The sequence below is a fragment of the Apteryx rowi genome, unplaced genomic scaffold, assembly GCF_003343035.1.
Source record: "Apteryx rowi isolate R43461 unplaced genomic scaffold, aptRow1 scaffold_326, whole genome shotgun sequence".
In the NCBI taxonomy this organism is placed as follows: Eukaryota; Metazoa; Chordata; class Aves; order Apterygiformes; family Apterygidae; genus Apteryx; species Apteryx rowi.
Genome location: NW_020449708.1, coordinates 770,308 through 785,967, shown reverse-complemented (window position 1 = coordinate 785,967; position 15,660 = coordinate 770,308). Strand labels below are relative to the sequence as shown.

General features: G+C 44.4%; 1 long non-coding RNA gene across 9 annotated transcripts in view; it reads right to left on the bottom strand.

Annotated features, from left to right (window-relative positions):
- LOC112968830 overlaps positions 1–15,660 on the bottom strand; it is a 376,846-nt gene that overhangs the window by 101,888 nt on the left and 259,298 nt on the right. For all 9 annotated transcript variants that reach the window (XR_003254455.1, XR_003254459.1, XR_003254458.1 and 6 more), the window contains one exon: positions 1,385–1,498. This is a non-coding gene — a long non-coding RNA (uncharacterized LOC112968830). The remainder of the gene's footprint in view (positions 1–1,384; positions 1,499–15,660) is intronic.

Below are 15,660 nucleotides of genomic sequence, written 5' to 3'. Positions count from 1 at the left end.
GATCTGAATCAGTTCCTTATTCTCCTTTTGTTATTTAGCAGCTGGCGACGGTGAGAGGCAGCACTTTCTGCAGTTACGGGCCTGACCTCTTACTACCCTGCAGACTTTGCTATGCATTGCAAAAACGTGTGCATGTTTGCCAGTGCTTTAAAAACTCAATTGAACAGTGCCATTTCTACTGCAGCAACATGCTCCAACTTCTGTGAATAGTGTAGAAGGGCATTTGGTTGTTAATGAAAACCTTCTCTTTTCACAGTAAAGTACAGCAGGCCTCTGGGGCTCACATTAGGACTACAAAGCTTGTTTGCACACTGTAAGGCCAGGAAGAATTATCCCTTCTGACTTCCCATACATCTCAGCCTATTCATTTTCACTCAGTTACCCTGTATTAAACCTAATAACCCTGCTATTACAATTAATGGCTTGTGTTGATTAAGACCCATCTGAAATGAGAGACTATTACAGCCTCTGAGACAATAACGAATCCTCCATGGGGACAATTTGTCCCAAAGGCTCAACTTTCCTGCTGCCAAAAACATGGGCCCGACTGAACTTTCTTTGCTTCATCTTCCAGCCAGGGGGGCTCACTTTGAATTACCTCCCAAGACTAAGGAATTGTTTCATATCTGGCGCCTTCTCTCTGTGAAAGTACATGGACACAATAGTCAAGTCACTTCTCATTTCTTTTTTGTCTCACTAAACAGGTAAAGGTGTTGAGGCCTTCACCCTGCCAGTAGCTCTCATCTTTTTTTTTTTTTTTTTTTGTGGCTCTATTCTGTACCTTCTTCAGGTTTTCAAATAATTTTTTAAAAACCTGGAAAGAGCACTGTCCCTTGCAGCTTACAACTGTGTAAGATTTTAGAAAGCTGCACAGGGGCCTTCGGCATCACCAGATCCATCAACAGAGGGAAGTTACTGCTTTAAATACTCTCAGGCCAACCCCCTCCATGACAACCTTTTTCAAATGAATCCGCCTCCAATTTAGCAAGCCAGCACCAGAGCAAAGTAAAATTGAGGCCGACTAAAAAAAAAAACAAAAAAACCCCAACCAGCTGGATTCTCTTTTGCTTCTGTTACATGGGAACTCAGGAAGCCTTTCAGTGGTGGAAACATAATCCCTTGGTGTTAGCCGTAGCCATTTTGGGTTGGTATTAGATAAGGAACATCTTGATATGGTTTGGAAACTGCCTCCAACATCATTCCTGAATCAGATTCACTACTTTGTGGCCTGGTATACAAGTACAGACATTACATTCCTGTATTTCTTAGAGAAATGACTTCATCTTCTGATACAGTAGTAACCATCACAGTGCCTGTTTTACATAACTTTTAATCCCCTCACTGTTCTGTGATCATTGACGGGAGTGTTTTTGTGTTACTTTACCTCTTAATGAAGCAGCAGCAGACGGAAAGCCCTCCAAACAACTGTTGACTGCACATTTTCCTCTGCTCCGCTGCTCTAGTAGAAACATCTCCCTCCCCTCTTCATTTGCTCAGTCTGGAAACAGAAACAGAAAGGGGATCTGGGTTTCCACAGGTTTTTTTGGTTCCAGAACAACTAAATCTTCAATGAGAGAAAAGGCTTTGCCAAGGTGATACAATCTTCCTCGCTAGAGTTTGCCAGCTCAAACAGTATGTCCTGGCAAGCTATCAAAGCTGGGGTAACCACGCACAGGCCTAGGTCAGCAAGAAAGAATCATTTTGATCCTTGCCTTATCTCTTTCCTTCCCTGCTACCTTGTGCCAAGACTAGACAGTGACTTTAGACAGGATACAAAAAAAAAAACCCAAACCACTCATCACTTTTCTCCCACAATCCTTTCTTTCACTTGGCTCAACTTCAGCCACCTGCTCCTGTGACAAGTAGCCACACTAGTCATATCACAGTTTAATAGACTGCCTGGAGATCAACTACATTTGAATTCAATATTTTGAAGGAATGTAAAGTAGTTTGCTTCATTTCATCTAAGCTCTGGCCATATCCACACACTCATATCCAAAGCTGCCCCAGCCTTTGGATAGGAGTTTCTGCATTTGCCTATGTGTGCTCTTAAGTAGAGAGCTAAGGTGTTCCTCCCCAGGACTGTAATAGATCCTCTGAGGTTTCTCCCCTCAAATCTCAGTCCTTTTCTCTAAACACTGCTGCTTTCAGCAGGATGTATTCCCTGCCTTGAAAGCCTGTGGCAAAGCTACTTTTTTTCTTTTGGCTCTAGACCTTCTTTGCTGCCATTTGCTTCCCTTTTTAGACCAAGCCAGCTAGGACCACTGCAATGGCATAAGAAACACTCAAATCTGGAGAGCAAGCGAACAACTTGAAAGCACGTAGAAAGGAGGATGGGGTGTCTTCCTTTGGGCTTTCACACAGCTCTGTTGTGGTGCTCCAGCCTTCTCAGCAAAGCCTCATCAAGTTCACTCAAGCAATGAGCTAACTGAGACTAGGTTTAATACAGTCCCTAATAAAGGAAATAAACCAGCTCTGTGAAAGCAAAGCAGCCTCAAACCTCATTAAAAATCTTTGTTTAACCATTAAACTCGCCTAACGCTACCTAGAGGATGAGATTGTCTGGGCCAGATCTGCTTCCCTTACCACTCAATTCTATTGCATTTTAATGTCAACATAATACTCTTCTAGTACAAAGATTCCTTGTTCCCTTAAAGCCATGGCTCACGGCGTGCAGGCAAAGCAGGCCAGTGCTTACTAGGCGGACAGCACCACCTTTTTTCTGGGCTATTTATACTGAGGCTCACTGGAAGCACTTTCAACATGTGGAAGCAGCCTTCCTCTCTTCCTTAATGAAAGGAAGAATTGTCTTTTTTAACTAATCAAAATGGTGCTACAGGTGTAAAATTCAGTGAGCAAAACCAGCATTCCTGAGTGTTTATACAAACACAAGATGCTCAGAAGTGGGACTCAAAGGGCTTATTACTCGGAAGTGGGAGAGACCCCGGAACAGGGAGTCCGAGCGGCTGCGCTCCAGTTCCTGTTCTCCCACTGACTCGATTTCCGCCCTCCTCGTCCGGACTCTGTTTTCCACTCTAAAACGTCTGGCAAGAGCATCTGCAAGGCTAAATAAATTAACATTTGTGAAATGTTTTGAGATCTTGAGATAGGAGGGGCTATAAAATCACCCAGAACTATTGATGTCTTTTATTATTTATTAAAGCCGCCGTCGTGCACTTAGCCCGGAGCTCTCGGAACATTTTGAACAAGAAAGAAAACCACCGCGTCTGGGCAGCGTCTCAAGCTCTGCAGCAAGGTGACCCCTGTGGGCAGCAGCAGGCCGTTTTCACGAGCGGTTTTGCCTGGGACAAAGTCAGGGGAGGCAGCGCTCAAAGCACAGGGCAAACGTCCCCGGGGAGGTGGAGGCAGGCGCCGGCTGCCCGGCCCAGGCTGCTCCGGACGCGCTGTAGGTGGGAGGCAGTGCCCCCAGCCACGGCCTGAAACGCGGAGCTGTAGGCTTAAAACCGAAAAGGCCGAGTCCTGCTCACGCAGCCCTCCGTTCCCAGCCTCGCAGGACACCCTCAGCTCGGCCATGACAGGTCTGTCGCCGCCAGGAGCGGTCGGCAGGTCAAGAGGGCAGAGCAGCACCCGTGACCCCTCCGGCCACAGGCTGAACCTTCCCCACCAGGAGACTCTGTGCAGAGCCAGGACCCTTTTTCTCCGCCTTATGTCTTTGACCTAAGCACAAAAGCCGTACGTTAAAGTGAGTTTAAATGGTTAAAGGCACTTGTTCCTCTAAAAAGGGAATGAAATTGCTATTGACACCTCCATAAAAGAGAGGCTTTTCAGGCACAATATGAAAGCGACAGATGAGGAGTCTTCCTCACTTTGCATGTCTGCAATTAGATCTGCATCCTCCTCCTTTTCTGTCGTTAGAGAAATAGGTACCGGTGTCTTCAAAGGAAGAGGAAACTTAATGGCCTCACTGGCGGTTTGATGAATAATTAATGCCACTGCATTAATCGGGAAGTTAACTAAGGCCTGCAGAGAGCCTATCTTTAATGCACCAAGGCCTCTGACTTTGGACAAGAGCAGGGCCCTGGCTCAGGGAGACACACGGCAATCTAAGCACACACTGCAACATGCAAAAATCACAGATAAAGAGACATGCAAACATTACCCTTGCTCAGTGCCGTGCAGTGGGGGGTTTTATTAACAGCTCAGCGGGGCAGAGACCCGAGGATACGCCAGGTTTCCTCCATTTGTGCAACCACGGGACATGGATTGGGAGACATGGGATGCTGACAGGGCTCCTGGAAACTAAGCCCACCACGGGGGTAACCTACTGGGCAGGGCTTGGGGCAATGAATTTGCCGTGGCCCCAGCGAGGGAGGTTTAGCTGAAGGGCAGCAGTTTGACTTAGTTTAGTTTAGTTTACGTGACAAATAACGAAGCAGCCACGCGCCTCGTGAAGACTCATGTGAGGTGGGAAGAGCTGACGCTTGCCCCGGGACGGTGTGCCACCTCCATCCCTGCTACGTGAAAACGGGTTCGGTAATTTTAGTCCTCTCTCTTGCTCTTTGGCTGTTTCGCTTGACAAGCTCTTTAAAGGCAGAGCCCGTCTCTTACTGTGCTTTATGCAGAGCGGCCCCTACAACTGCTGTGCTGTGAAGCAAATCATATCAAACATTACTTACTGGTTGTATTTGTGAAACATAAGGAAAAAAGGTAACAGCCAAACACATTTAAACACATTGTCCTAATTGATATTTTTAAGAAAACAACAGCACGGCTGCACCCATAGGAACCTTGTCAGATAAATGCTAAATGTGCCATTGAAAATATCATCTGTTCAGACTTAATCATCCTCCGTTCACCCTTTCCAAAAATAAAATGCAAAAAAAGGAAAAAAATCTTTTTGGCTGAAACATTTGGTTCTTGCTCAAGAATCTGGTCTGAATTTTATAAAGGTTTCCTGGAAGCTGAGATCAAGGGGCTGGTTTGGGGCTCAGAAAAAGGCCCTCTGGCGGGATGAAGAAGAGAAAACTGCCAGAGACCAAGACTGATACTTTGTCATTCGTTTATTGGGAACACTGCACAGGACTGTTCCTGTTAATTAAAACCAGCGATGAACAAAGCTAGTTTGCAGAGATTGGGCTTTGGCCAAATGTTTGTATATAGATGAGGAAATGAGCTCATAAAAGTCATGAATGGCCTCCAACCTCAGGTTTTATAATTGCCTCTCACACCTTGCTTCCAAGCCCCTCCAACTACCACATTTTGTAATAAAAGTGAGAATGGGACTCCTCACATATATTTTGAGCTGGCATCTTGGAACAAATATGGATCATGGAATGGGACCAAGAAAATCCCAGCACAGGGATTTTCCTTGGTCAGAACTGATTAAAAACTCTCTGAGATTGGCCCCATTCCATCTGGATATGGCTTATATATTTATGGCTTTCATGAGCTAAGTTTTTCCTCAGGTAAAAATTCTTGCCATAATAAGCCCAGTTAAAATGCATATTGAAATCAATGGGATTAGATAGAGTAAGGACTTGCTTTTTTAATTCAGACAAGAAGAGTGCTTCATTTACTGATCCATCCTGCTGGCCACCGATCTAAAAAGCCTGGATGGGAGATGACTGAAACATCCCAAGTCTGACATCGATGACAGAGACAGGCTTGCCATGACACCATCTCCAACATAGCTCTTGTTGCTGACTGAGCGAACGGACAGAGGTATCTATCTTTCCTCAAAAGGCAAACTTGTCACAGTATATTTTACTGATGAGGTAGGACTCGTGGGCTGATGTGAGCAACACTGCGAAATTGCTGCCTACTTAAATATATATATATATATACACACACACATAGAAAGAAATACACACTGCCTTCAGCAGATAGTGTGATTTAAGTCAAAATATGCTTACTGGCATGTCCACTCCAGAAAGTTTATAACCAGAAGTATCCCAGTATAATTGTACCACCAGGGTTATAGCCGTATAACTGCGTAGCATCGTTCTTATCCCGGAGTAAGCCATGCATACACACGCTTTGGGTGCACCAAATACAGAGGTCTACTTACACCAGTGCAGTTCTGCCAGGAAATTTCTTAGACATGTCTTAAGACAGATTTTTCTCCAGGACTAACACGTTTGCTGTCTGGTAACTCTCAGCAGTACCAAAAACATTCTGATAAAAGGAGCCCAACAGAAAGAACAGGAATGTCAAGCCAACGATTAAGACAACTCATCTCATTTAATGAGATGTTTTCTCATTTGTTTTCTTCTCAAAGGACAGAATCAAAGCCTAAATTAACTAATTCCCTCCAACCATACACCACCTAATTGCACTGGCTTTGTTTCCTCAGTTCAGTCCATCAGTCTAACAGCTAATTACTCCTAATGTGCTCTAAAAGTTGTCTTGTACTTAGGGACAGCTCCTTTCTCATTTCAAGAAGAAAGCGGCGTCCTTCAGAGTTAAGTTGGTTTACCTTAGCCTGATCTGATGGTTACTGCAAATCTTAGATCTTTTCCCCACAAAAAGACAATGTTTAAGCAGAAAACCCAGCAGCAAACATCCTGGGTGGACACCCAGGGATTGCACAAGGTCATATTGTTTTCTGTCCATGACAGAAGAAATCCAAAATGCAAAATGTCACCAAAACAGCATCCAGCAACAAGCATTACACAACAGAGAGGGGAGAAATGGGCTGCATTTTTTGAAATTTCTACTTATTTTGTGTTTTCTCAAGGAAGTCTGGAGTGTTAGAGCTGACTTTCTAAAGGACTAGTCTCTCTGTAAAGGGAATCTAACTCACACGCTGACACATCTGTGTCATGAAGACCTGAACTTAAGCAGGAAAGACCCCACCCTTGGTGTCTGTGAAAGCCCACCTCAGCCTTGAGTTTCTGAAGAGCTTCTTACTGCACTTGGAGGGTCTGGCCTGATCTTCCCCTGTGGGGAAATAAGCACATCCAGCAATGTGTCCATTAATTCTCCTTTCACCCCAGCAGGAGATTTTGTACAGACCTGTGTTTCTGGTGAGATTGCAAAAGCATTAGACAGCTCTCTCTTTAATACGTTATCTCTTTTCAGAGCACAGAGAGGGACACAGGCGACAGTGCCGTGTCCCCTGCCTTGCTGTCCATACACTGGCAACACATGGCCTACAGATAAGCTGAACATCCTGCCTTTATGCACCTAACAGAGGCAAACACCACTCACATCCACAGCAGGTTGCCAAGCCGTGGTTTACACTCCTGCACGCTCAAGAGGCTGAAACAATACACAGAGAGGGTGGTGCCGTAATTATCCTATATCTGGGTTTTCACCAGGGCTTCCACCTAAAACCTACACTGCCATTTATACTAAAAGGGCAGCCCTGTAAACTAGTAACAGTGCCAAGCCATTAGAGAGGGCTACCACCACGCACACTTTGCCTACGGATTAAGGAAGAAACTGAGCATCATGGCACATCAAAAGACACACAGAAACACTACGAGGGAGAAAATGAGACATTGCAGCCAAGTAGGGAGGTGAATGATTCTCAGCATGAAAGTGGCACGTGGAGGAATCAGGCTGAGTCAGAAAAAGATGGCACAGAAATCTCCCGCAACAGGGAAGAAAGCTGGCTAAGGATGAGCAAGAGGAACAATGCGATGGAGGGCGAGCGATCAGAGAGCCCTGAGAAAGATTCAAACATGAACGAATTAAAGAATGGCTCTAGGACCCAATGTGTCCTGAGGCCGCACCTCTGGCTTTGGGCCTACCTGCCCAAAGGAAAAGGAAAAGGCTCTTCAGCAGAGGAATTTCTAGCACAGCAACTGCCTTGCCCAAACACTCCTTGCACCAGAGCCAGAGAGCACTCCCACGCTCCTACTCCAAACGCACACTGCGAGTCAGGGAAGATGAAGAGAAAGGACCCAATTTCCTGAGGCAAGAGGAACTGGGAGACACAATAAGGAAAAAGAGTGAGGGCACAGACAAAACAGTCCTTGCATTTTATCTCACAACTTCAGACTGTCCCACTAGAAGAAACATAGTTATCTCGCACTCATCTTCCACTGTGCAACACATACTCCTTTTCTTTTTAGCTCACTGGATTAAAGGTAGTTGTCATGGCAATATAGGATGAAAGTCACTGCATCATTCAAGTTCCCCATTGACTGCTGCAGTCATTTCTCCCCAAAAGACTTGAACAACTTTCTGGCCCTTCACAGAGCTCTGCCAATAACCTGGGTCCACAGTGGCTGCTCCCAACGTGCCCTTTCCCATGGCTCCATGACCTAAGCTCTATGCTGTCATGCAAGACCCACCAGTCTGCTGGTGTCCAGCCCGTACTTTCCTGGTTAATCTGCCTGCCTCTCAGGCTGTTTGGGGAGCGCTTTTTGCTCACTGAATGTTTTTAAGTACAAACAAGCCCTCGCCAGGTGCTCCTTGTGAATTCAGCCAGGACTGAGGCTGCTGGAGTAGAGCACTGTGCTACGCCTTCGCCCCCGGGAATGAGCAAGGTGATCACCTCCAACAGCCAGCACTCCTCCAAGCTTGTGGCTTACCTCGTCTCCTGTACCTCCAGATGGGCTCCCTCCTCACTTTGGCTGGGCAAATTACAGAGGTGAGAAAGGGTGTCTGGTTAGCACCTAGGGAAGCTAATGCATCCATAATCCTGCAGCTAAAACGCAGCAGTTTCCTCCACCCTTACACTGAATTGCTCTCCCTCATCTTGTTGCAGCCTTAATTACAGCCTAAGCTTGAGGAAACTCCTGAGATGAAGCAGGGTCTGCCAAAAGCACTGTTATTTTGCAGCAGCATGGAAAAACAACTTAGAGTTCCACAGCTATGAAAAGCTGAGAGCCTTTAACAGAGCTTTTGCTTTAACTAGAAATGAGTTAAATTTCAGTTTCTTTGTCCAAATGCCTCTCTACATCAGTATATGGAAAGCAGCAATTCTGGAAGGATGGAGATAAAACACTTACTATTATATATATTGCTCACATGTTTGGTATGAGCAAAGGAGACAGGAGCATGGAATTCTGCTTCTACTGACTTTCTAAATAACCATGGGCCACAGGTCGTATTGTGAAAGCACGCATTTCATAAAATTAATACAATTTCCAGTCATTTTACAAAATGACAGACTTCATGGACCTTTTACATCCTCTAACTGTTTCACGTGGTCATTCTGTAATATACATAAAAGTTTCAGGTACTTCTTGAAATGATTTGTTGTTACTGTTATGGTCACTGCATGCCACCTGGCCTGACAAGCATTTTGTCACGTGACTGTGGTGAAAGGTGAAATTGTCTGTGGTGAAGACCCTAGAAATACATTTGACTTGTGCTTAAAACATTCAGCTATTGATTCACATCCATCAGGAAAAGCCCGTGTCACCAGGTGAGGCTTTCTCAGGGCTGCGGTAGTGCAGGTCAGGTCTGCATAAAAGTGTGTGCAAGTTTCATTAACTTTTTTGAGACTTATTTTATCCCTCTGCAAAACAGAGCTAAAAATATCTTCCATTCCAGCACGTATATCCATAAGAGAGCCCACTCCAAATATTATTTTATTAGTTATCTACACTATATGGTGCCCAAAGATTTCATTGTGATTAGGTTTTGAACACTATGGGACAAAATGAGACAGTTGCTAAGCTCATAGAATAGACCAAGTGGGTTAAGAGTAGAAAAAACAAGTTATCACTATTGTTTTGAAGGCTATGAGACCAAAATGACTTTGGGTCAGGTCTAGAGAGGCTGAACCACCCACCCACAGCTGAGGATTATTTTTGAAAGAAATGGACCCAGGCTTCCTTAATAGCAGCTCAAAGCCACAGCTAGAAGATTAATGCTCCTCTCCTGCAATTGCTCACTTGGTTACTGACTGGCCAACAGCACCAACCAAACACAACTGCTGGGCAGCCATGGACTGTGGTTCACAGTGGGTGCTGTGTACTAGTGTCATCTTCAACACCACCTGTTCACCATTAGGTCACATTTAGCAGGTTTCTTGAGTGCTAGAAACCTGAAGGAGGCAGGTTTGCTCTCTCAGGACCAGCACAGCACCTGCTGTCATTCCTTCAACATTGCTTTCCTCAAAGAAATCCCCACCAGCTGCAAGGATCCCATCTACTACTTTCTGGAAAAATCTTCTGGGACCTAAGTTATTCTTGCATGGGAAGTCCTTAGGAGCAGTGACTTTTTGTGACTGTGTGACTGAATCTATCTTGCTTTGGGTGGTAACATCATTGCTAGGAATGATAATGTTTCCATGGGGCAGGGAGGGATGGGGGACACAGAAATGAATGGCATCTCCAGTTCTTCTGGTATTCGTGAGGCAGACACTCTTATCTAGCTTCTCATCTCGGATTCAGAAAGGCTTCTCACTCACTGGAAGGAACAGTCATTCTTCTCTTTCTGTCAGCCTGGAATCTGACTGTTGCCAAGACCAAGCTTGCCCCAATGGGAGCAGGCATCTTGCACCTTGCACTCTAACAGCCTCATTGATGTTCCCCCTTTCCCTCCCCTGTGGCACCGAAGGTCTGAATTAAACCAAACAGTGTGGATGTGTTTGCACTCTTGCCCTGGTTTTAAATGAGCAAGCCTGGTTTGCCTCTGATGGCAGCACAGAGACAGCCCACAAGCCTGACCACCCGCTTTGCTCTGCTGTTCAGCAGATGTGAGAATGTACCTGTTTCCTGCGCTACACAGGCTGTTACACAGAAATGATGTGTAGGCTGGTGTAGGATCCTTCGGTAAGTGCTGATCTGAGTGAAAAGGCTTGCAGACATTGTTTAGATAAACTTGACACTACCTGGATAACGTGATGGATAACTTCAGCATTTCTGAATGTGGGAGACTTTCCACCTTTGGCCAGAAAAAGGGATGTTGCTGAATCAACAGGGGTGGGTAGGATTTGGGGAATCTGAGGTCAACCCCTACATACTTCCTACTGTATTCAACAGGAACAGATAAAAGCCAGCACTGAATCCTTCAAAACCTCCCCCTAAATGCACACTGGTAGGATGCTCCCTGCCAGGCAGGGCAGGTGGGAGAACCCTGACATCACACACCGCCCACAGCAAGCAGCTCTGCTCGTACACTGGCAACCACCTCCTGCGCTAATGTGATGGCACCATTCTGGGGACCCCAAGAGCAGCAGTCCTTTAAGAAAGTCCAAGATACAAAACTCCAGGAGGTCTCACTGATAGCAACAGTGCTAGGAACCCATCTTTTTGCAAAGTCAAGCCAAGGATTAAGAGATTCTAATTACTGATGTTTGCAGTCACATTTTTCAGTGTGTGACTCATGCAGGGTCACATGGCAACTACAGGAAACACCTCAAAATAGGTCGAGGTGCCCTGACCCTCAGGGCCAAGTGCTAACTACTCAACCATGCCTGTCAGACTGGGCAAGAAAAGTGCCAATCTCTGAAGTTATGACAGGATTACACAGCTCTCCAGCTCAGAGCTCTGAAAAAAAAGTGACATTAAAGATGATTAAAAAAAATGAGAAACCTCCACAGCCCTACTGACAAGAGTATCTAATCACAAAGTAGAAAGTTGCTAAAAAATAATCTACACAAGTGGCTCCACAGAAACTGTAAGAGAGAGAAAGAAGGAAAAAGAGGAAATGTAATTGAAATAAGAGCCTCTCTCACACTAATGTCATTCTTGACATTTGAGCAATAAATTTTAAAGACAACTAAAATAATATTTACATAAAGGGTTTAATCACTGGATGTAGAAGACAACTCTGTTAGATCATCTCCAGGGAACAGAAGAATGATGTGCTAATTAGTTGTGTTTGCCAGAAATCGCTTTGCTTCATTTTGTTATTATTTGCTACACACTTCTCTTATGGATTGGGACCTCTCTGTGCAAGATGCTATGCAGACAGACAGAGCAATAGCTCTGGCCTCCAGATGTTTATTACTAGCGAGTGCTTGCGCTTTGCCTCCGCCAAGCATAGTAAAATCCCATAATGAAGGTGAGCTCACCCTCAATGAATGTCGGCTCTGCTCTGCTCGAGAGCTCTCTGTTCACTGGTCTTACACAACTGAACACAGGTTGTATTTTACACAACACCAATTCGCTGAACTAATTAGAGAAAGACAGAGCTGACCTGAAACATCAGTGCAAACCAAATCTTGGTCTGAGAATCAAACAGGTTTTCTCATTATTTCTTGTTTTCATGCATTGTTGCATTTCTTGCTTCTCCTCAAGGATGAAAATCGACACACAGAACGACTAGCTTAGCGGGATGAGATTTGCACCTTAAAAGGCAAGCTCTGTACATAACTGATTCATAGGTATTTGCTTTAAAAACAGCATTAGGCTGAAGAGGAATTGAGACAGATTTACCAGCCTCTCCTCTGATTCTCAGGAAGAAAGCCTTGCGGACCTTGGTTCATGTGAGCCCAGCCATATGTGTGGGATGCTGAAGATGTAAAAGACATTGGTGGGCCGGCAAGGAATAAGTTTGCTCCTTTCAATCTTTCTGCACCCAACAATGTCTCAGTGACTTGTCACAAACTGGCAGAGAAACAAGCAGCTCTGCCACAAGTCGAATCCTTTGACTACATCACATCATAGATTTCATTTACAGGAAGAGGTGAAAGGGAGGGAGGGAATGGAGGGAAGTGAGAAAATGGGTGTTGGGCAGGATCAGGGAAGGAAAAATAGTTCACATATGCTAGGCAAGTCTCGCAGTTCTCCTAAAAATACCTGGAGAGCATTTCCATTCATTTAGAAGTGATCATTTCACCTTCATCATCAAACCTCATTTCAGGTTCAATCTTCCCAAAGCCAGTTGCCTGCAAAGTTGCAATACTTAGCATATGATTATTCTGAATAATCTGCCTTTGCAATATGCTCTCTGCCTCCTTCAGCACTATTGAAATGCATAAATGACAAGGATAAAGGAGAGGGGAGTTTTATGCTAGCACTAAAGACAGCATAGGGAGAAATGACCAAGTATAACCCTATTTTCAATACATGTCTTCTAAAATCCACTGGTGAAGAGGTGCCAGGTATTTTCCTGGTGGAGAAATACCACTAGACTGCAGCTCAAGTGTTGATTTAAGTCTGTGTCCTTGCAGAGAGGCTATAAAGCTAAAGATGGGACTCTGGGGGAGAAACGACTAGGTGATTTAGAGAAAAACACCGAGTTCTAAATACTAATTGCAAATGAACCAATACTTGCACTAATTCTAGTAGAAAAAGTTAAAGATTCACTAAGAGTATCATGAATAAAAGTGCTGGGGTAGCTTTACATCTCTTCGCAATCTGAGATAATCTTTAAAGAGTGTTCAGGTGTTTAAGAAAATGTCCAGAAGTTTCACAAGACCTCCTTAATTTTGCCCAAACACTTATTTCTCCAAAGATCTTTCCTAGAAACATGTTATTTATTATCTCTTTTTGCTGGTTCTTCAATTCTAGCTTTAAGGGTTTGATTCATGGAGCAGAAACAATGCTATGTGATCTCACTAGCCACCCACCATCCAAACTGTAGAAATTAACCATAATTAAACAAGCCTTTGGGTGGAAACTGCCTAAACTACTGAAAGAACGTTTACCAGCAACACATTTGCAAAAATCAGGACCAGTTTGTGAACTAATGAGTATATGTCTTACTTTAAGACCTTTTAGGGGAAAAGATCTTGCAGCACGGAATAGAAAGCAACAGCTTTTCTACAGCTTTTGAAACCACTTATGAATTTCTATAGCAGAGGTATCAGTTGCAACTAGATTATCATGGGACGCAACTCCAGCTCATGGAAATCAGTGTAGCTGTTTCAACTTCCATAAAGCTATTGCAGATTTACACGAACTGGGTATCTAGCACACGGGCTTTTAGAATAATTCTTGCAGGACCTCATTGCTCTCAAGCATGCTGAATTTCAGCAATACTCTTCAGAACGGGAAGAACGTCCCCATGAATACTAACCGGAACTAACCATTTCAAGTAAAACCATCAGAGAAATACATCAGTTTCACCAGCTTAACTGCAATCGCTAATAAATGTGGTCTTCCCACCAAACTTACTGTAGCAAGGCTGCAGAATTGGACCCCAAACACAAGTGAGAAATTTGAAGATTTGAGACAATCTAACGTACTCTTGAAGCATGTTTCTACCATTAAGAAACTCTCTATTCTCCTTCACTCAGTGGATACACTTTTGCTGGAAGAGTACAGACTGCTGAGTAGAGATGTGCTTAGAGATGATTTTAACACCAGGGCTTAAGGGACACAACAAGAGCTCCTTAACCAGGAATTTGAAAGTGGGATTTTCCAAAAAGCTTGAGAGCATAAAATGCCCAGTACCCACTGAAACGGACTGGCACATGCATGTCCAGGTCTTGTTGGCTTCCTTAACAAGCCAAGTCTTTATCAGATGACATTTTTTTGAATCCTTTTTTACAAAGCCTCCCTGAGTCCAGTCACGCTTGAGCATTTATTCATTCAGGCCAAAAGGAAAAGTCTTTCTCTTATACACACCCAGACTCCAGACACTTCCCACCTTTCTGTCATCCACACAACACTGTAAAGAGCTTTCAGAGGGAACTGTACGCTAAAGGAAAGGGAAACCAGGCAAACAAAAAAACTTTGATCATTTTATTAGAGTACAATCTACAGTATTTCCTTATGCCAAAATAGGGACAGGAAATACAGACGTGACTTCCTTGACTCCTCTCCTTCTATTATTGTTTAAAAGAAAGGAATCTTTGCTTCTTGACTAACTAGAGATACATGAAGCTTGCTAAGCTCTTTCCTGCAAGATATAAACACACTGGCAGCCAACAAGATTCTCTCTCTGTTGTTTATATGCTTTTCCTTTGGCTTGTTCACCTCTTTCCTGCACAAATATGCAGCATGGGAATGTACTCCCAACTGCTCCTCTCTCACTTTCTTTAAGCTTGACTCTATTGCCTTCCTGAAAAACCTGAGACCTCTTGCTCCCCGCTGATGTTGCTCTCAACTCACAGCGGTGAGAAACACCCAAAGCCGACATTTTCATCTCTTTATTGCAAAGTAAAAGATGTGCCATACAAACATAGCATTCCTCAAGTGCAAACCAAACTGCCCTTCAGGTGCTGTGCTTAACTCTGGGAGCATTTTGAGTTGCAGTTTCTGGCTACAGACCTCCCACAGGTGTTAGGCGAGGAGTGAGGGCTGTGCTCAGGTTCACTTTTCTGCTCTCCCTGCTCCCCTCTACGTCCCACAAGACAACAACAAGTTTTTAAAATCAGAACTGCAGGCAAAAGCAAGAGAACAGACTGCGGCAGTGCCTCTCCCCATTCCTGGTTTCAGTAAGACCCGCCAAACCACACGCAGAAGTGATGGCTGACACATTAGGTGCCAAGATGCAACCAAGTGATGGGTGTTTGGGAATCAGCTCAGCGCCAGTACGTGGAAGCCAAAGCCTGTGCAGATTCGATTACAAATGGCAATACTGGAAGCAAAAGCTTGGAGAGTTCACAAAAAAAACAAAAAAAGATCCCACAGACAAGTATGCTTATTCCAATGACTGGCAAACCTGAGGGAAGGGGAGGATGAGGTGCTGTTATGCAGCTGTCCATTCCCAAGATTGTTCGCAAGTAGGTCTGCACTTACCCAGCTCCTCTGAGTTTGGGGGATGCGCACTGAGCCCAGCCCCCTTTGGAAGACAGGTTCATTCCAAGCCATTTTGCAAAGCATTCTTGATAAAGTTTTGTTTGAA